Raw genomic sequence first — 23,390 nt, forward strand, 5'->3', positions numbered from 1 at the left:
CCCTAAAGTTCAGGCCTAACTAGGTAAACGTCCCCAATGTCCACTCCTTATTCAACAAACTCCAGTGGCTCCCTATTACCTCCAGGATCCAATAAAAAACCCCATGTTTGGTGTTCAAATCCTTTCATAATCTGCCTCCTTCCTCTACCTTTCTAGCCTTCTTATACCTTTTACTTGCTTAATTTGTGATTTAGTGGCATGGGCTTCCCTGATATTTCTTTTGCAAGATACTCTACTTCCTCTTCCAACTTGCGGAATTTTTGCTGTCTGTTCACTATGCTTGAAATTTTAATCTACTTCGTTTTCATATCCTGTCTTCCTTGGCATTTTTCAAGTTCCAGCTTTTATGGGAAACCATTATCGATCCCTTTTAATTCTACTTTCTTTCCTTGGTGGATGATTTACTATTTATCTTGTATATAGATTGCATATTGTTATTGCAAACTGTCTCTTAGATGGTGAGCTCTTTGAAGGCACAGATTATCTTTCCTTGAATCTCCCCAGTGCTTGGCACATGTTGTTATTTCTCCTTCATTTTTGAACAGGACCCATAATATAGTTGGCAATTTATAAATGTTTATTGGCTTACAAACTTAGGAGAAATCTTGGCTAGATAAACATCATGCATTAGTGCTTGTTTTATTTCTGTGACCATTTTCTTTATTTGGCAACCCACAGTATATTGTAGTGGTGGAATAGGAGGGGCTTAGAAGGAGAAGAAACAATGACTAACTCCTTGTATGGATGTTTGGAGGAAGTGGGGATTCTTCAGTTGAGTAAGCATGGGACAGCATTTCCCCAAGTCTCAATTTGTATGCTAGAACTGTAGATCAACTATTATTCATTGTTATACTAACAATAAGAGAAGAAAAAGAATTTGAAGGAATGAAAATAGGTAATGGAAAAACAAAACTATCACTCTTTGCAGATGATATGAAGGTATACTTAGAGAATCCTAGAGAATTAACTAAAAATATTTGTAATAATTAACAACTTTAGCAAAATTGCAGGATATAAAGTAAACCTATATAAATCATCAGCATTTCCATATATTACCAATCAAGCCTAGCAGCAGAAGATAGAAAGAGATTGTATTCTAAAATAACTATAGACAATATAAAATATCTGTAGTTTACCTGCCATGATATAAAATACCTGGAAGCCTACCTGCCATGACAAACTCAGGAACTCTATGAACACAGTTACAAAACACTTTTACATAAATAAAATAAAATCCAAAGAATTGGAAAAGCATTAATTACTTATAGGCAAGCTGAGCCAATGTAGTAAAAATAATAATTCTATCTAAATCAATTTGCTTATTCAATGCCATTCCAATTAACTTACCAAAAATTATTTCATAGAAAAAATAATCAAATTTACTTGGAAAAAGAGGTCAAGAATATTAAAAGCATTAATTAAAAAAATTGAAGGAGGGGGCAGCTGGGTAGCTCAGTGGAGTGAGAGTCAGGCCTAGAGACAAGAGGTCCTAGGTTCAAACCCGGCCTCAGCCACTTCCCAGCTGTGTGACCCTGGGCAAGTCACTTGACCCCCATTGCCCACCCTTACCAATCTTCCACCTATGAGACAATACACTGAAGTACAAGGGTTAAAAAAAAAATTGAAGAAAGGTGGCCCAGCAATGTGAGATCTTAAGCCTTATTATAAAGTAGTAATCAAAACAATCTTGTATTTGCTAAGAAACAGAATGGTGGATGAATGAAATAGATTAGGTACACAATACACAGTAGTAAATGACAATAATAAGCTAGTGTTTGGTTAAGCCAAAGAATCAAACTTTTGGGATAAATTCACCATTTGACAAAATCTGCTGGGAAAACTGAAAACAGCATGGTGGAAGCTAAATATAGACCAACATCTCATATGCTATATGAAGATAAGGTCAAAATGGGTCTGAATGGTGATATCATAAGTAAGTTAGGGAAGCAAAGAATAGTTTCCCTGTAAGATCTCTGGATAAGGAAAGAATTTATGACCAAATAAAAAGTAGAGAGCATTTTAGGATGTAAAATGGATAATTTTGATTAAATTAAATTAGAAAGGTTTTGCACCAACAAAACCAATGCAACCAAGATTAGAAGGAAAACAGAAAATCAGGAAAAAACATTTTTATAGCATCTCTGATAAAAACCTCATTTCTCAAATATGTAGAAAATTGACTCAAATTTATAAGAATATAAGTCATTACCCAATTAATGGATGGTCAGAAGATATGAACAGGCAGTTTTCAGATGAAGAAATTAAAGTTATCTCTAATCATATGAAAAAACTACAAATCACTATTGATTAGAGAAATGCAAATTAAAACAATTCAAAGATATAATCTAATTCATATCAGATTGACTTATGACAGAAAAGGAAAGGGATAAATGTTGGAGAAGATACTAGAAAATTTGGATACTAATCTATTGTTGCTGGGGTTTTGAACTCATTCAACCATTTTTTGAGAGTCATTTGGAACTCTTCCCAAAGGGCTATAAAACTGTGCATACTCCAGTAATACCACTACTAGTTCTATATCCTCCCAAAAAAGATGAAAAAGGGAAAAGGACCTATTTGAACAAAAATATTTATAGTTAGTCTTTTTTATGGTGGCAAAGAATTGGAAATGTAGGGGATTTCCATCAATTGGACAATGCCTGAACAAATTGTGGTATATGATTGTAAAGGAATATTATTGTTCTATAAGAAACAATGAGCAGGATGATTTCAAAAAAACCTGGAAAGACATAAATAAACTGATACAAAGTTAGGTGAGCAGAATCAGGAGAACACTGTACACAGTAAGAACAATATTGTAGGATGATCAACTGCAATGACAGCTATTTCTAGCAATACAGTGATCCAAGACAAGTCCTAAAGAACTCATGGTGAAAATGCTATCCACCTCTAGAGAAAGTACTGGTGGAATATGAATGAAGATCAAAATGGACCTTTTCACTTTTTTTTCTTTATAGGTTTTTAAAAAATATATGCCTTCTATAATATAACTTATATGGAAATATTTTTTGCATGATTGCATATGTATAATCTATATTAAATTGCTTGCCATCTCTCAAGAGAAGGGGAAGAAAGGGAGGGAAGGAAATAATTAGAGCTCAAAACATTAGATAACAAATATTAAAAATTGTTTTTACATGTAATTAGGAAAAAGTAAAATATCACTGAAAAAAATAATTAAAATTAAAAGAAAAATAATACTTAAGGTAAGGATTTAGTGGTCACCATTCTGCATCTGTGAGCTTTGCTATGTGTTTTGCCTAAAAAGAATGAAGCCATGTTCTGAGTGGCAGCTAATGTGTAGATTTTGTTTGGACAGTAATTCAGCAGTAGTGGAAACATAGATAAATGTGTTGCTGTGTTTATTTTTTAAAACTGAATGAGTCCTCAATTGCAAAGTGAAGCCATATGTTATCTATTCTTGCCTCCACTGCTAAACCAATTAGAGTGTGATAGTGCTTCCCAGGCTAATGAGGCAGACACTCTGCTAGTCTCAGCTGAAGAAGAATTCTTATTATCCTTTGCTTGGAGGGAGAAGAGAGCAGTAAGCATAGGATTATCAATAAGGACAGAAGGAGCCACCAAGCAAAAAGAAGAAGCCTTATCTTTTCCAAGAAGAACAATGAAAATGAGCAAGAAGAATGGACAGTTACTAGTCCATAGTGCTGGTTAGAAAAAGTACAGTGACAATAGTACAAACATATGAGAGAGTCTGGAGAAGATACGAAGGGATGGCTCAGTAAAAAGAAATATATCTGAAACCTACGAAAGCAAAGGATTCAATTTAATTCAATTCTGAAAACACTTATTAAGCACCTCCCATGTGTCTAGATTGGTGATACATGCTATGGATAAAAACACAAAAATCAAAATCAAATATCCCCTGAATTCAAGAAGATGACACATTCTATTGGAGGACAGATATTCACATATTCACAGATAGGCACAAACAAAATTTTGTTTAAATATTTCTGTTGTAGATGGAGGCATTAGCTTCTGGATGGGGAAATCAGGATAAATACTGTAGGAGATGGCACTTGAATAGGGTTTTGAAGAAATCCAAGAATTCCATTCTAAGAAGTAGATAAAAAGACAGAGTGCATTCCAGGCACAGGGGACAATTTGGGCAAAGGCATCAAGTCAGGAGATGTTATGTCATGTGTAGGGACCATCAATAAGGGACCAGTTTGGAATAAAGAGTGCATAAAACGAACTGGAAAATCTGGAAAGGTAAGGTATTCAGCTAGATTGTGAAGGTCTTTAACTACTAGAGGAATTTGTATTTTATCCTATAGGCAAGAGCAGGAGTTGGCAACCTTTTTGGCCGTGAGAGCCATAAATGTCACATTTTTTAAAATGTAATTTTGTGAGAGCCGTACAGTGCTCACAGTGCACGCTCCTGTAACAGCGCCTGAAAAAAAATTGACTTTATGGCTCCTGCAGAAAGAGCCATATCTGGCCCTCAAAAGAGCCAGATATGGCTCGAGAGCCATATGTTGCTGACCCCTGGGCAAGAGGAAGCTACTGAAGTTTCTCAATCATTTCCGTCCCTTCCTCCATTTTAATTTTCTTTTTATCTGTTTCCTTCCTTTTTGTCTGCAAATATGCCAGTTTCTTTTTCATCTTTTTTTAAAAAAATCTTTACTCACTCCAATCATCGCTTCAAATTATCTTCCCTTTCTTAGTCAAACTAGAACAAAATATCCACTTTGCTCTCTCCCTCTTCTCTTCTCACTCTGTAAACCTTTGAAATTTGGCCTCCACTCTCCCCATTACCACTGATCCCTTAATTGCCAAATCTCAGTCACTAATTGATCCTCATCCTTTTGCACCTCTCTGCAGCATTTGATAGTGTTGATGACCTCTTTCTTGATAGTCCCTTCTTTTGGCATTTACATGTGGTTCCTCCCTCCCACTTCACTCCATCCTCCATACAGTTGTCAAAGTGATTTTCCTTAAATGCAAATCTAACCATGCCAGCTAGGTAGAGCAGTATATAGAATACTAGGACTAAACTCAGGAAGACCTGCCTGTAAATCCTTCTGCAGACACTAGCTGTGTGATGCTGAAAAATTGGATCTATTTCAGACTCACTTACTTATATCTGTAAAATGGGAATAAAAATATCTCCCATCTCTATGCATGACAAGTAGATTACATCCTATGGTAATAAAAACTCAAAGCCATATTGTGCTGTAAATCCAACATTGCAACATGGCTGAAACAAGGACTCATGTAGCTGGGGAAGAGGATCACTAAGCTTGTGGGGGAAAAAGGCATAGAAAGAGAAGATATTATTATTACCCTGTTATTTTTGTTTTTAGGACTAAGTTCATTTCTGACTTAGCTCAATTCAGGTCTGTCTTTACCTAATTGTCACAAATGCCATTTCTATGTGATGTTAAGAGTTATTTAATTTAGTCTGATAGTTAATGAAAAAATTATTATGAAATATATTTTTATAGTGGAAAGAGGACCAGATTTGGTGTTAGAACTGAACTTGAGCCTAAGCATTATTACTTGCCATGTGTGTGACTATGATATTGTTACTCTAATTCTCTGGAACCTAGTTTAATCATCTCTAAAATGAAAGACTTGCATATATAATCTTTGAATTCCTTTCCAGCTTTAACATTCTGTGCCCTGATTGTTTGGCATCATGAAGAGGAAACATCTTGGTGACTGATGATATTTGAATCATGATAGGTCTTTTTATGGGGAGAATTTTTTATTCCACATATTTTTATGTACTTAAAAGATTTTACCATTGAGTGACAAACATGCATATAGGAAAACGCACATATTGTTTGTTGGGTTTGATTTCATCTCAGCACTCATATGATATGTTTTAGAAGATATTGTAAGGGACAGGTAGGGGGTCAGTGGACTGAGAGCCTGGCATAGAGATGGGAGGTCTTGAGTTTGAATTTGGGTTCAGGCATTTCTTAGCTATGGGTTCCTGAATGAGTCACTTAACCCCCATTGCTTAGCCCTTACTGCTGTTCTGCTGTGGAACCAACACACAGTACTGATTCCAAAACAGAAGCTAGGGATTTTTAAAAAGAGAAGATAATATAAATCTTTTAGCTTTAGAAATGATCTAGCAGTGGTCAATTCTATATTTTTGCTTTTTTTCTTTTAAAGTTGTCCAAAAGTGAATGAAGACATTGAAAACTCTTATTATTGCGTTATTGCCTGTTTTCTTGTAGTCCAATTAATGTTTTGATTACAATTTATATGTTAAGGCATTTGAAGAATAAAAGTCTAATGTTGATATTGGTTTCTCATTTATATTTACTTTCAGTATAATGCAGTTTTCTTGTTTGTCCTTTTTATGTTTTGAAGGCTTTTGATTTTTCTAATAAAATGATTGCAACTCCTGATGCATAGCTATTTTTTCTAGTACCTTATTTTTATTTCTTTATGTTGGTTTTAAAAATTGCATTTCTTGTAAGAGGCAAAGTGTGGCATTTTGTTTTCTTATCTAATCTATAATTATTTTCTATTCTATTGAATTGTTTAATCCACTCATTTAAAGTTATGAGTGCTAGGTTTACATTGTCCTATATTTGTCTCTAATATTTTTCCTTCCTAAATTAGGACTTTCTCCTTCTTTCTCTGCAAACATATTCTTATGTTTCCTCAGTTATTTTAGCTAAAAATATTTTAAGGTAAACCTATTCCCATAGGTCCTTTTCTCCTTATTCTTAAATTTATCCCCTCCTTTTTGTTACTCTATGCCTTGATTTTAGGGTTTTCTTTATTAGTTACCTTTTCTATCTTGCTTTTTTCTAGTTATTTATTTCTTCCTCTTCTTTTCCCCTCTTAGTGAAGTATTCAAGTATAATCTCCCCTTCCTCCCCTCCTCCTAAACTTGATTTACTAGTTTAAAATATTTTCTAAGAAGGATTCTTTTCCTTCATTCATTTTCCTCTCTGACTATTCTCTACTTTTCTTCTTTGACTCATAGACCTTTTATTTCTTTCCTTCATATTTGAAGGTCTTTGTCCTGATTATTTGTTGAATTGCTGTTATTCAGTGGACTTGAAAAATTTAATAACAATTTGTCTTGAAATTTATAGTATCAGACTTTTTTCTTCTGGAAGTGATCTTTGGATTCTTTGGATTAGCATTTGATTTTCTGTATTCAGAAGTTTTTGGTGTTTTCTTGTAGTAGTTCTTTCATTATGCATTATGGTGTTAAGGGCTTAATTTTTTTTTTTTTACTTAAAATGTTTTTTTTTGGGAGTACTATAGTCCTTAAGTTGTCTCTATACATCCTGTCTTTGTAGCTTTCCTTGCATGGAAAATTTTACTATTATATAAGGCTATTTTTTTTGTGCTTCTCTTTTCCCAAATTGTCCTTGACTTCCATGAATTTGCATTTCTAATCAATTATTCTCCTGTTTCTTCGATGAGGCTTACTGTTATAGATTCAAGTTTTTCTAAGCTGCCAATTATTTCTAGTGTACAGATTCTGTTCTCAAATTCTTATTTCTCTTTTAAATTGTTCAGACATTCTATAGTGGTTCCATGTACTTTGTGGAATCCACTGGATTCTCTACTTCATTAGGTGTTGATTCATTTTCCTTTGTTTTATAATATTTGTTTGTAGATCCTTGTGTCAATTGTTGAAAATCTTTGGAACTTTCCCAGGTCTCTAGAGAAATATCTGGGAAATGGATTACTCGGATTACTAACTAACTCCTATGTTTCCCAACTTCCACTTCTGCCTAGTGTTTGTGAAGTAATTGAGGGTCCGACACAGAGACAGAAAGATGGACAGGGGAAGATGTGAGAGGTCATAGGCTCAAATTTCAGAGGACTTTCTTCTCCCGACAATGCTCCAGTTTATGACTCAAGAGCTCAAATTTGAACTCACTTGAATTAGTTTCATTCTCAGGAGTGTATTTTTATTAATATTATAAATTTCTTTACTCCTCCCCCTCCCCTCTGCCCTATGTAAATCCCTGGGAAAAACAAGTCTATCTCCCTTGTTCTACCCTCCCTCAATAGATATCGAATCTATCAAACGTTTGAGCAAAGAAAAAGTTTATTAGAAACTAGATTAAATACAGGAATAAAAAAAATAAAACAGCTCCCTTTCCATTGAGCTTCTATAATCCCATTTATGTTCCCTCACTTACTTCCCTTTTGTCCCTATTCTTTTTTTACATTCCAATTGTTAGGCACAGGTGAGTCCTAGGTGACAGTGAACTCAAGACCTGGGTGAAGGAGTATTATCTCCTGGGTGTTCAGCTGTAGCTCTCAGCTTGCTTTTGTTGCTGCCACTGCCTTTGACCCCTCGACTTCAGCAGGCTCATTCTTAGCTCTTTGGATGTCCAGTAGCAGGGTAGTGGCCCCACCCAGGGATCCCCTCTCTCAGCCTCATTGTCAATTGGTATCATGGCAGTGATCCATGTTGGCTCCTCTTCATCTGTCCTTTGGTTGGCAGTGCAAGTGATTGGCTCAGAGTATCTAAGCCCAGCTCCTTAGCAGAATCCCCTCCTCCAAATCTATGTGACCAAAGGTAGGTAAAATTGCTTCAAGCCCTTAGTAGGTCATCTTCAGTTCCAAGTGAAGCCTCATAGGCTCTTTCCTATCTTCTGCAAACAGGTAGAGGAGAGACCATTTGATTGAGCTTCTCTGGCCCAGAGGTCAAGATCAGCCAAACCTTCTGATGCTTGGTAGATAAAAAATTTGTTCTGAATGATTAAAAAAATCTGAGATGAAATTTCATCATTTTTCTGGGGGATCATATTTAGGGAGTGATCAATTTCTAAGGCATCATATTTAGGGAGCTATCAATTAGAGAAAAATTAGACAGTTTACTTTTCCTCCATGGGCCTTACTTTAATTTGTCAAATAAGGGGGTTGTACTTGGGTGGTCCCTTCAGTCTCTAAAATCTATGACAATGCCATAGGGGAGATATTGCTGTGATATAGTAAAGTACTTCTCAGTAGAATGCTATGTTTATCCTAGGAGCTTTAGCAAGGTTTTAGTGCCTTCCTTTTTTACCCATCAATGGGGATCACCCTGATGTTCTATTGATCACCAAGTCACCATTATATACAGTGTGCACCGTATTTCTACCACACAGAGCTGAGTTGTAAAGAAAATGATGCCCCTTGAAACTGGAGTGCTCTCAACTCTTCGTTCAGGGTTCCCTAGCAGCAGGAGATGCTTGTCTCTCAGTTTTCATGGGCCAATTTTATGGAGGTGATAGTTTTAAAAAATGACTTGCTTATCTTGGAGACTTCAATCAATTTTATTGATATTTTGGGGACAAATAGGTTTTGTTTTTATTTTGCAGTTATTGTATTATTTAGTTAGAAGGCACCTTAGAAAAGATCCAACCTATACCTGAATAGGATTCACCTTCAACATTCCCAACAAGTAATCAGTTAATCAGTCTGTAAACAAGCAATTAAATGATTACTGTGTACCAATGTATTATGCTAAGCATTGGGGGTACAAAGAAAATAAAAACTATTGTGTCTTTAGGGATCTCACATTATAATGGGAAATAAAAGCAAAAACTGGTATGATTAGATATATCCAATTTAATTGACATAAGTAGTCAGTGGTGAACCATTACTTCCTGAGGTAGCTTTGTCTACTTTTGGACAGCTCTATTTATAGGAAATTTTCAATTCAATTTAATTAAAAAATCATTTAAAGTTAAACACTTGGGATACAAAGAAGAATGTCACACAATTTTTTCTCTCCAGTAACTTTTATTCTCCAGAGTAATATAACATGTATGAAGGTAAACAAGTGCAATGCAGTTTCAAAGGATAGCAGATATTAACAGCTGGTGAATCAGGGAAGGCTTCATGGAGATGACATCTGAATTGAGCCATAGAGGAACATAAGAATTCTGAAATGTGGAGTTGAAGAAGGAGTGTATTTTAGGGGTGGAGCATAGTTTTTGTGAATGCATACAAGTGAGTGTTGAGTTTTGTAGAACCGAGTTCAGGGAAGGTAGGTGGCAACAGTGCTAGGTCTGAAGTCAGGAAGACTCTTCTGGCCTCAGATATTTATTACCTATGTGACCTTGTGCAAGTCACTTAACTTTATTTGCCTCAATTCCTCATCTGTAAAATGAGCTGGAGAAGGAAGTGGCAAACTCCTCAAATATCTTTGCCAAGAAAACTCCAAATGGGGTCATAGACAATTGGATGATAGCAAGAACAAGGAGTTCCTTAAAGGGGAATGATGCTAGATCAGTAAATGTTAACCAGATTCTGGAAGGTTTTAAATTATAGACAAACAATGCGAAGCCATAGAAACTATTTTGAGCTAGGGAGTGACATAGTTGAGTCTGTGCCTTAGAAAGAATATATTGGAAACTATGCAGAGGATGGATTGAAGAATGAAAAAAATTGTTAGAGTAGTAGAAGGGAAAGTTAATGGGGACATGTACTAGGTTGGTAGTAATTTGAATGTAGGTGGAGATGAGATAATGGGGAGTTCAACAACATCTGGCAACTGATTTAAGAGAATTTAAGGGCAAAAGAATGGTTAAATATGAATTTTAAGATTCATTTAATTAAAATCATAATAATTCCTATTTCTCCTCATTGTTCCCTAAGCAGAAAAAGTATGATATGTCTTTTATCTAACAATTCTTTAAAGGTATCCTTATTTGCTTCCTACACTCAATAGCCCTGTGACTAGGAATATGACCCTTAGTCACCTTCTGTTTTAGGAAACCGACTTGCTGTGATCTCCATCAGTGAAGAGAATTTCTTTATAGGGTGTTCTCCAGGCTGACAAAATCATATATCTTTTGTTTTTGAAAATACATTGGAGGGGGCAGTTGGGTAGCTCAGTGTATTGGGAACCAGGCCTAGAGAAGGGAGGTCCTAGGTTCAAATCTGACCTCAGACATTTCCCAGCTGTGTGACCCTGTTGCCTACCCTTACCACTCTTCTGCCTTGGAGCCAATACACAGTATTGACTCCAAGATGGAAGGTAAGGGTTTAAAAAAAAGAAAATACATTGGAGGGAGGCAGCTAGGTGCCTCAGTAGATAGAGTGTCAGTTCTGGGGTCAAGAAGTCCTGCATTCAAATCTGGTCTCAGCTCCTTTCTCTTTGTGTGACCTTCCCTGGGTAAATCACTTAAGCCCTTGCCTACTGCTTTTCTAAAACAGAAGGTAAGGGTTTAAAAAAAGAAAAGAAAACATATTGGAGGTAATAATGTTAGTGGTTCTATGGTATTGTTGGGGTCAAAGTGTATGTAAAGTTATGTAAAGTACTTTTTAACTTTAAAGTGTCATATTTTTAAAGTCTCATCTATTTTTGCTGTTATTGTTACTTGAAGAGAGTTATCCTAGCTCCACTAATTAATCTTTTCTATAGGTTTATCTACGTGTAGTATAGTGACTAGGGTCCTGAGCTTGGAGTCAAGAAGGCTTGAATTAAAATCTGAGATCAGACATTTACTGGGTTCCTGGGAAAGTCACTTAACTCCTGTATGCCTTAGTTTCCTCACTTGGAAAATGGGGATAATGTTAGCACCAGTTTGTTTGAAAGAACCAATGACATGATGCATGTAAAGTTCTTAACAAACCTTAAAGTTCTGTATAGATGCTATCTGTTATCTTCATCATCATTTGTAAAGACATCCTGTCTGGAATTAGAAGGATTAAAATTGAAATCTGAGTGCTACTTAGTAACCTTGTGACATTGGGCAGTGCACCTTTAATCTTTCTGATTCTTGTTTTTGTCATTTAAAATGAAAGGTTTGGAATGGATGACTGCAATTTGAAGTCTAATGATTAAATTTATGTTCTTAAAGGAAGATGCTAAATACAGTTGAAGTTTTTCAAGTAACTGGTTAATTTGAAAAAAATCAGTGAATTTCAATGAAATACATATCAACTAATTATTTTCAAAATAATTGGCAGTCTAATGAATTCTAGCTATATTATTTCCTGCATTAGCAGTGAGGGTTTACTAGACTTTCCTTATTTAGGACTGGCTACCCAAGTGATGAGATGTAAAGAATTGCATTGGCAGACCCCGCATAGACTCACACATGTGTAAACTTCACTTGTGCATGAATATATGAATATGAAATATGAAATATTCATATGAAATATATGAAAAATATTTACTAAGCATGTATTATGTGGCAAATAGTATGCTAAGAATTAGGGATGTAGATGTAGTCTGTGTCCTCAGGGAGCTTATATTTTTAGAGGAAGAACTGACAAATTATAGGGTCAAGGAGAGACAATGTAAGCCCTCAATGAGCTTACATTCTTACAGGAGGAAACAAAAATTATAAGTTTAAGAGGAGGAACTTTGGTTTGTAAAGTTATAGAGATGATGAATGGAGCTATAGGGGAGTAAGTTGACATATCCTTTCCAATAGTAATGATTTGATTTCATTATTATGGCCTAGAATTGGATACTGATGCTGGTGATGGTTGAGGGGAGGAGAAAGAAAGTGTGGGTATAGAAAACTTCAAATAAATTGGCTAGGAATAAAAGAGAATTGTGGCTAGAACCCAGTAGTTGTGGAATATGTTGTTAAATACTCGCTGATCAGGTTGTGTGAGTGGGGATTCCAGGATAGAAGTCCTGGAGGTAAAAAGTTCAAATCCTCTAGGATCCAGCCCATCGTTTTTCTTTTTTGACTTTTGAAGCTCCTTTATTCCCATGAAAGGGAGAAAGGAAGGCTTTTTGTCTAACAAAGACTCATTAAAATGAAAATGCTCCTATTAATGTAATGACTGTGACAGTTAAGAGGTTGCTGTGTCCTGTTCATAGTTCTATCAAGTAGTAAGGGATCTGGACATATGACTATGATGTTAGTATTTGGAACCACCTGTCATATATACCACCCATACCAGAGTATTCTAGGGTAAGTGATTTCTGTTCCTCTCTTTGCCTCTTAGAGTATCTGGATCTATTTTACCTACCTCCCAGGGTTGTTGTAAGGATCAAATGATAGAATGTATGTGAAGTACTTTGCAAACACCAAAGTCTTTTATGATTGCAGTTATCATCATCATCATCATCATCATCATCATCATCATTATCATCATCATCATCATCATCATCATCATTTGTGGGCAGTTTTGCTATCATATGCATTGGGAGTGGGTCAGTATGCCCCTCAATCACCTGGCTTGCCCCTGGGCAGCTCAGTGAGGGATGGAAGCTGGTCTGTTTCTAGCCATCCCACCACCCAGCATTGAAATGGGATGAAAGGAGAATATTCTGGAGGCTTTGATGCCCCCTCATAGTCCTAATTTTAACGTCATTAGTGATGGGAGAGCTGCCATTTTGTTTCTCCTCTGTTCCCCATTAGTAATGGTCAGGGCATAGTTACTCCATGGAATGTTATAGAGTAATATTATATTCACCTTACAAGAATGTTTGGAACAGTCACTATAGTGAGTGAAAGAGCAAACAGATTAGGGAACCCAGGTGGCACACTGGGGACAGTGCTGTGACTGGAGTCAGGAATACGTAAGTTCCATTCTAGCTTTAGTTATTTCCTAGCTGTTTGACCCTGAGCACATCATTTAACTCCTGTTTGCTTCAGTTTCCTCATCTATAAAAAGGGGATTTTGGTAGCACCTACCTCTGAGGATTGATGTGAGGATCAAATGAGATAAATATTTATAAAGTGCTTAGCCTAGTGCCTGGTACATAAAAGGTATTATACAGATGTTAGCTATTATTGTTATTATTATTTTCTTTTTCTGTATTTGTTCTCTTATCTTTCCCCAAAATATATAGTACAGAGAAAGGATCATGAAGTGGATGAAATTATAGAATTATTATTATTATTAATGAAGTACAAAAAGATTATCTTGATGCCTCAAGTGGCCAGTTGAGATCATATAACATAAATTTTTCAGGGTACCCAGTCAACACAGTGCTGTGATTTCCTTCAATTTGAAGGTATCTTCAGCACCTAGAACATCATCATTATAAGTAGCTAAAATTAATACATTGTTTAAAATTTGCAAAGATTTTACATATGTTATCTCAATTTATCCTCACAATTACCCTCTGACAAGGACACTATTATTATCACCATTTAAAGATAGGACACTGAGGCTGAAAATGGCTAAGTTGAATTGGAGTTATACAGCTGTGGAGTATGCAAAAGGATTCAACTTTATTCCCTATTCTAAGTGCCTCTGTAGTGGTCGCTTATTACTCATTACTTTGAATTAAAATAGGAGAGGGGGAAAAGTAATGTCAATTTTATTGAGGACGATTTGGATTCTTCTGCCTACTTTTTAAGGGATTATAAGATGTGAAGATTCTGGGGTTATTAATTAATTAAATAAAAATAGTTGGCCCCTACCACTGTGGATGGTGGTAGCCAAAGTATCCATCCATTTGGATGAGTTTTTATAAATCAAAATAAAGTTTGCAGCTCAGAAAAAGAATGATGATCTTTCTTCTTCATAATAGAAGTTGGCACTTACACTGTTCTAATACAGTCTGTACTTCCTTGTGACTGCTCACCCACTTCAGAGATGAAATCCCATTAAGCTTCATACTTGTTTTGCCCTTAGACTACTATACTGTAGCTTTTAAGCCTCTACTTCAGTGACATTATTGCTCTGGATAGTTCTTATAATGGGATGTAGCCTATTTCATGACATTACCTCTGCAATTTGTTAAAAAGAAAATTATCGCATGGGCTTATCTCCCTTCCCTCACCCCTTTATTCCACCTTCTCTCAGCTCTTAGATTCTATCTCCCTTTCTTTCTTTGTGTATTTCTCTGTGTTCTTCCTTTCTTTTTTCTTCCTCTATCTTTCGTTTCCCTACTCATTCCTGTTTTCCTCCCGTCCCCTCTCTCTTCTTACTCTTCTCATTTTCCCCCTATAATTTTCTTTTTCTGTATTTGTTCTCTTATCTTCCCCCAAAGTATATAGTACAGAGAAAGAATCATGAAGTGGATGAAATTATAGAATTAACACATACAGAAAAGTCATCGAGACTTGGATGATGAATCACTAAACTAATTATCCAGCCAGAAGGGTGTAATTCAGTGGTATTTTTGTATCAGTGACTCAAGCTATGGATTTTGTAAAAGATCATGAGCTATATTACCCCCTTCCAAAATGAATCATAACTCCTGTATCGACTGCATGATATCCTTTCTTTAACTGACAAGATTCATATAATTCTAGAGATTTTGATTTAAGAATATATATATTTATTTATGAACTAATCTTTTGGAAAATGAAAATAATCCAGGAGAATAAACAAGAAGTAAGAAAAAGAGTCTCCATACATTACTGTCTCAATTCCCCAAGGCTTAAACTTATCTTTTATGTACCAATGACTGTGTATATTCAGCATGAGGCTGTGTGGTCTAGTGAGAAGAGTGCTTGAAACTTGGTTCTTCTCTTACCTTGTTGTGAAACATTAGAAAAGTCACAATTTCTTTGGTTCTCACTTCCTTTGTGAAAAAGCAGATAAAACCTACTGTACACATTTTCACAACATCATTATGAGATTTAAATAGAGATGATAGTTATAAAAGTTCTCCAAAAAGAAAAAGATGCTTTTAATCTTAGGCAAAAGTTTAATCATTGCCATGCACAAAGGCAAGCAGCTTCCCCTGTTTATTTTTGTGACTTTCTGATTAGGGAAGAGAGAGAAGAGTGAAAATGGCTTTCGAAAACATAAAGTGATAACTTCTTGGAATATGTTAAGTAGGATGAGGATTTGGTCAAATTAATAATATTAAATGGAAGTCTATAATATGACTTCCTGATCCTGAGTACAAGCCCCAATGCTTAGTCCCCTAAAGAGATTTGACTGGGAGGGCAATAGGGCTGACCAGTAGCTCTTGTACTCTTTGTGAGTCTGCAATGATATCTCCTTTGACGCTTTAAAAGTAGAGAAGCACAGTTGTTTCTTACAAAGTTACAGATGCCTCCTGGACATAAAGATCATGTATCAGGAAGAACCTGTAAAGAGTTTCAATCTTTGTTCTTGAGAAGATGTGTTTATTTTATCCTCTTGAGGATGGAGAGAGCTCATAAGGTGGCAAAGCAGAACAGCCCCTAACACTCTGTTCTTCTATGAACACAGCCAGTTTGCTGACAATGATATAATACCTGGACCAGCATAGATCCAACAGGCAGAATGTTTATAGAGGAAAGGAATGGGAGCTTCCCTGTAGGATGTCTCAAAGAAGGCTAATAGCAGCAGGGTGGATGCAAACATAAGTGCTTAAGAGGTCCATTGAAGGACAACTTCAAATGAGATGGCTCAGCTGTGGCCTGCTGAGAAACCACAGCATCAGAGGCCAACTGTGGAGGTGGTAATAAGAAAGTGGGCAGCAGATTTTAGGCATAGTTACAGAGCAGACTGTGAGGTGAAGGGTAAAGACTGTGAACAAACCTATACTCTGCCAATGATGGCTAAAACCACAAGACAACTTCTGCTCTTTAACATTAGACAATTGATAACTAATGACTTAACAGCCCTATTCATCTACACAATTAACAGTCACTATTAATATCTTTTGGCACAGGGAGATCAAGCAGAAGCCAATGGATTTGCTTACCAAAGATCTTGGTTTTATTTGCATTTTCTTTTTCATTATGAACTTGACATATATCAGTTAATAATAACATTTCAATATATAAAAAATGAAAAGAAATTTGTCTGATATTGTGAACTTATATTTTGTATAGTTGTTTAAATATATTAAATTTAACCCAATAATTAGCAAAACTGCTGTTTTATCTGTGTCCCCTTCTTAATTTCTTTCAGCTCTTTAAAATAATTATTAATACTCTTTCCTTTCTTTTATCCTTTACTCCCCCCTCTCTCTTCTCTCTCTCTCTCTTTCTCTCTCCATCTGTCTGTCAGATTTCCTTTCTCTGTCTCTGTCTCTAATCTTTGTTTCTCTCTGTCTCACACCCGACTCCATCTCATTAGGGAAGAACCCCAAGATGATGAAGGTTAAGTGCCTTTCAGTACCTAGCATTATCAAGAATGAAAACCAAATAGACTTTAGATATCTTTCCATATTGAAGGCTCCTCTGATTCTCAGAGTTTATCACCATACTTGGCACATAGTAGGCACTTAATATTGATGAGTGACTTGTTCTAGGTGATCCCTAATATGCCTTAAAAATGTAAATCCCATCATTACATGTACTTTCAGTTTTACCATGAACCAACCGTGGGACTTTGGTTAGGGTCAAAATCACCTCCCTAGGTCCTAGTTTCCTAAGCTTTAAGTGGAGGAGTTTGGTGACTTCCTGTTATAATATCCTATAATTTAATTTCCCACCCAGAATGACTATTTCTCCATGAATTCTATTGAGAGGGCATTGCTTTTCTTTTAGATTCTTCATTGACTGTATAATTCACAGGAATATTTCCTGTGCAGGGAGTGTATCTGCAGGGGAAGAGAACACATGGCAGACACTATGGCGGTACTCAAGCTCCTGCAGAAAATCCAGACTCTCTCAATGAAAAGAATGAAAATCTAAAATTAAAGATCCATTTGGAGTTCAGGCTATGTGTATTTTCAACACATCTTTCTCTTTCCTTCTTTCTGTAAAATCTGTGACTAACATACCCATGTGTACAGAAATAGAAGGGAATGTTTTTTGAATCAGTATAAAACAGTGAAGAGAAAAGTGATTCACAGTCTCCAAAGGAGTTCAGTCAGTAATAGAAAATGTTACATGGTCTTAAAAGGAAACCATTTAACTGGATTCCAAGATCCCCTTCCTTGTAGTTCTATGGGGTTCAATGCTTGTATTTTTTCTTTTTGTTGCTGGGAAGCAGGGAGAGATCTTTCTAGGTATTATTATTAGCTTAATTTGTTTTTAACTTCTTTATAGCTAGGGGGGTATGATTACTAAGTGGGAAAGGGGAAAAACACTAAGCTAAAGAAATTAATATTAAACCCCATTAATTAAGCATATGCTATGTACCAGGCACTCTAATAAATATTAGAGATATAAAGGTAAAAGTAAAACAATTTTTTTCTCTCAAGAAACATGCATTCTATAGGGGACAGGAGGGAAGTAGGATCAGCAATATGTATACATATAAGTATATAAAAAATAAAAACATGGTTAAATGTGAGGAGAGGTGCTAGTAGAAAGACCAATTAGCTCTTGTAGAAGGTAGATCTTCAGTTGAGTTTTGAAGGAAACTAGGAATTCTAAGAGACATAGGTGATTAGGAAGTGTATTTCATATTTCCAGTCTGATGATCCCAGTTCTGGACACAACATGGCAACTAATTTTCTGACCTCGAATTTTACAAACTTTCTCAACTTGTTTCTTTATATTTAAGACTGGAACAATAATCTATTTACTACCTTGTAGAACCAAATGAGATCTAGTGAAAGAAAACATTGCATTTAGAAAAAAGAGGAAGTAGTTTTGAATTCTACAAAAGAGCTCTGCTCCTTATGTCCTATCTGGCCTTGGGCAATCCAGTTAATCTCTTTGGCTCCAGCAATCACATCTGTAAAATGCTTGGTTTATACCCCAAAGAGATAATAAGGAAAAAGACTTGTACAAAAATATTTATAGCCGCACTCTATGTGGTGGCAAAAAATTGGAAAATGAGGGAATGTCCTTCGATTGGGGAATGGTTGAACAAATTGTGGTATCTGTTGGTGATGGAATACTATTGTGCTCAAAGGAATAATGACTGGAGGAATTCCATGTTAACTGGAATGACCTCCAGGAATTGATACAGAGTGAAAGGACCAGATCCAGGAGAACTTTGTACACAGAGACTGATACTCCATGGCATAATCGAGCATAATGGACTTCTCTACTAGCAGCAATGCAAGGATCCAGAGCAAGGCTGAGGGACTTATGAGAAAGAAAACTAGCCACATTCAGAGGAAGAACTGTGGGAGGAGAAACACAGAAGAAAAACAACTGCTTGAAAACATGGGCTGATGGGGATATTATTGGGGATGTATACACTAAACAATATCTCTAGTTCAACTATCAATAATATGGAATTAGGTCTTAATCAATGATACATGTAAAACTCAGTGGAATTGTGTGTTGGCTATGGGGGTGGTGGGAGGGTTTGGGGGAGAGGGAAAGAACATGAAATGTAACCATGGAAAATATTCAAAATAAAAATAAAAATAAAATTAAAAAAAATTGAGGGCATTGTAAAAGATGACCTTTGAGGTTCCTTCTAGCTTTTAATCTTTTAAACCATGAATTAATAGACAGAAAAGTCCTTTGAAAAATAGAAAGAGCTATGTGAACACAAATTATTATGATTTATAAATCTAGGAGGTTGATTACCAGGCATTGAGTTTTAAGACCATAGCAACTCTTAAGGAGCTGTTATTTGTGTGCTGAAGGAATGTATAGTTAGATAATTGAAATATCAGCTGAAATTAAAATTTTGACGATGATGATAGCAATAGAAATAGGTCCAGCTTGATCTCTCAAGTATTGAGTAGTCATAATTGAACACAGTACCATGACAATATGATCTCTTTCTGTGGTGACTTACTTTTTGCTTCTTACATTTCTTGAACTTGAAATGACAGAGAACTCAAGAAGTACAAACCGTCCTTCAAGAAGAAGTTGTTTCACTTATGACTGTAGCCATCTCAAATCAAGTTGTTGAAAAGACTAATGATTTTGCTAGAGAGTCACTTTTGTGTTGAAAGAGACAGCCAATAACTTTCCTCACTAGCACAAAGGGAAGTTTGTTCCACTTGTAGGAAGGTTCAGGGGCTTGGAATTGGAAGGATTGTTGTGTTGGCTGCCACAGGAGCATGACTTCCCTCCTCATTACGGTGACCAGCCCTGGGCACTTAAATGAGTGACATTTTCTCTGTTGTCACTTGTGGCTAATGAGATCTGGAGCTGTCTCTTATACTACTCCCAGCACTTCTGAACCCCCAAGTTCCCAGCTGCTTTCCCACATCTATGGTTTTGTCTCAATTAGGTGGATCAGATGGGATCATAGCCCCACATGGCCCAGCCACAGGCACCATGCTATTTTCCCCCAAAGACACGCCTAGACTCTTTAGCTCATGCCAGCACAGGGACTGGAAAATAATTGGTTGGAGCAGCTGCTCACTTCTAGCCTTTTATCTCAGTTTGACAGGTACCTTACTCTAAAAAGTATGAACTATAAATGTCCTGAATCTAATAAGTAGGTCTTAGTAGTTGGAGAATCATTTTCCCCAGTCTATTTGAGTGGAAAGTGACCATCATCTCAGGTTCTCTTTTCCATTTCTGGATACTTGAGGAGCTAAATTAAACACAGATGCACAAAATGGAGGAGAATGTGACTAATTAGAAAGATGTATGGGCTTATTAGCAGATACACACACACACACACACACACACAGACACAGACACAGACACAGACACAGACACACACACACACACACACACACACATATATATATATATATATTTAATTGGGTTTTCCCTGCAGGGAAAAAGATTACTTTGGCTATAGTAATAATTAGCTTATGCTGTTACTTTCAAATAGAGCAAACTAAAAAAACCCCTGACCAAATCCATTTTTATTTGGTCAGACCAAAAGATTCAAAAAGACCTCATTAATTTTCTATTCTATAAAAGATAGAGTGGCCTGTGCGCTGGTAGGACATGTTTACAATTATGTAGCCAAGTAGCCAGTTCTCCCTCAATTCAATTTGATTCTATTCAAGTGAATAAACATTTATTAAGTATCCACTTTGTGCAAGGCATGGAGCTCTCCAGGAGTAGAATCAGACGAAAACTACCAGAGCTTGCAGTAGTGATGACAAGAACATTTATACAAGAGCTAGCCAGGGGACTCTGGGGTTGGATGGTATATAAAATATCTTTATAATTAAATGAGGCAGTTAGGGGTACAGTCAGTAGCATATAAGACTTGGAGTCAGGAAGATCTGAGTACAAATCCTATCTCAGATACTAATTGTGTAATCACCAACAAGTCCCTTCCCCTCTGTCTCATTTTCTCCAGCCACAAAATGAGGTATTTGGGCTCAATGATCTCTAAGAGACTCCAGCTTTAAATGACTATGTAGCTTTTGTTTAGGAAGAGTGGAGGCATTATATGTAAATAAACTTACCTGGTTTTGAAATTTCTGGAAGATACAAAATCACATGTCTTATGATAGGAAATAAGAGGCATGTTAGGAGTAATCAAAGAGAATTCTGTAGACTCAAGAGTTCCCAAAATGTGAAACGACTTCCTCATTAAAGAGCAAATGGAATGGTGAATGGGACATACATTTGGCATCAAAAGATATATAGCCCAACTTGTGTTGAGTTTGTCAAGTTGCTATTCTACTCCTACTTGTTCTAATTAATCCTTACCTTTCTGATCACTTGACTTGCCCTGAGTATTTCCTAATTTGGCCTTTGCTCTTTGTTTTATTTTATCTATTACTGTGTGTTGACAACTTATTTTTGCTCCTTTGGGATTATGGAGATCTCAGAATCTCAGAGTTGGAGGGGATCTCAAAGACTACTTGTTTATCCCATTGCTGATTTAGAATCCCTGACACATAGCTATTCATCCTTTACTTGAAGACCTTTAGTGAGGGGGAATCTGCTACTTACCAAGGCAGCCTATACCACTTCTGAAGAGTGAAATTATTGGAAAAAATTCTTTCCATCAAATTCAAATCTGCCCCTATATAATTTCCATCCATTGCTCAAAAGGCTGACCCTAGAGTTAAGAGACGCATAGCCAAATGCCCTCAACCTTTAACTGTTCCTCCTGTGGCATGATTTTGACCTTTTCAACATCCTAGACATCTTGGTTCTCTTCCTGTGGACAGTCTCTAGATTGTTAATATCTTTCAAAAAATGTGATACTTAGAACCATAAAGTAAGGCTATATCCTTCATTCTTGACATTATGCTGTTACTAATGGAGATGAACACAATCTAAAATGCTGTTAGCTTTTTTGGGCTCCTATGTCACACTGATGATTCATATTGAGCCTGCATTATGCACAAAAATTACACTTTAAATATATTTCATTTTTATTTTTGCCTAGCAATATCTCTCCTATTTTATATTTTTGCATTTGATTTTGTGAATTCAAATGTGGAGTTTCAAAAGTATCTCTATTAATTTTTGTCTTTTCACACTTGATCCATAATTCTAGCATATTGAGAACTTTTCAGATTCTAATTCTGTTCTAGAACTTATTAGCCATTTGCCTGTTATCTAGTTTTTGCTTTAAGCCTCTCCCAACCCCAGGAATAGAGAATTATCCATTATCCAATTTGGACATCTATAACTAATGGGAAAATTTCCATACATTTAGCTGAAATTAACCTCTTCAAAACTTTCATCTGTGGTTTCTGCTTATTATTTCTGGTATCAGGTAAAAACAGTCTAATCCCTCTTACACTTGATAATTATTTAAATTCTTGAAGGTAACTGTGTAATCCCCTCAAACTCTTCTCTTTTCTACCTATAACCCATAGCTATCCATTTTGATAATGAGTATATAATGGGAGATTGACAAATGCCTTTCAGAAATTCAGGTATATTCTATCTAGAACATTCTATGATTCTACCAGTGTATCCATCTTGCTTCCAAAAGGAAATAATATTTGTATGGTGTTACTTATTTCTTTTTTTTTTAATTATTTTTCTTTTTTTCTTTTGTTAAACCCTTACCTTCTGTCTTGGAGTCAATACTGTGTATCAGCTCCAAGGCAGATGAGAGGTAAGGGTAGGCAATGGGGGTCAAGTGACTTGCCCAGGGTCACACAGCTGGGAAGTGTCTGAGGCCAGATTTGAACCTAGGACCTCCCGTCTCTAGGCCTGGCTCTCAATCCACTGAGCTACCCAGTTGCCCCTGGTGTTACTTATTTCTGAAGTATCCAGGTGGCATAGTAAACTCAACTTGCTTTTATAAGTTATCACAAACTATTGCTTTAATAATGGCTTCTAAGAAAATAAAAATTAAAAAAATGTATAGTGAATTGAAAAATATGCCTTCTGGAACTAGACTAAGGATTCAGTTTAAGCCCCTCAATCATTCAAAGGAATGACTTGATTGACTCCATTCCTTGGAAATTCTTCCATTCTCTATATTTTTCCAAAGATTGCTGATATTAGCTTTGCAGTCATATCTATATCTGTGAGCTCCTTGAGTACCTAGGGTATAGTTTGCCTATGTAGGGTGACTTGGACCTATTGAGGCAGCCAGACATTTTCTTACCATTTCTTTACTATATTGGATTTCAGTTTTCAAATAATTATTTCTGTTTGTACTTCTCAATCTGAAGATCACTTTCTTAATAAGGGAAAAAGTCAAATTGGAAGTCTGCCTTTTCTCAGACATTCCATACACTTCAAGGAGTAGTCTTTATTTTTATT

Source organism: Gracilinanus agilis, chromosome 1 (assembly GCF_016433145.1).
Source record: "Gracilinanus agilis isolate LMUSP501 chromosome 1, AgileGrace, whole genome shotgun sequence".
In the NCBI taxonomy this organism is placed as follows: domain Eukaryota; kingdom Metazoa; phylum Chordata; class Mammalia; order Didelphimorphia; family Didelphidae; genus Gracilinanus; species Gracilinanus agilis.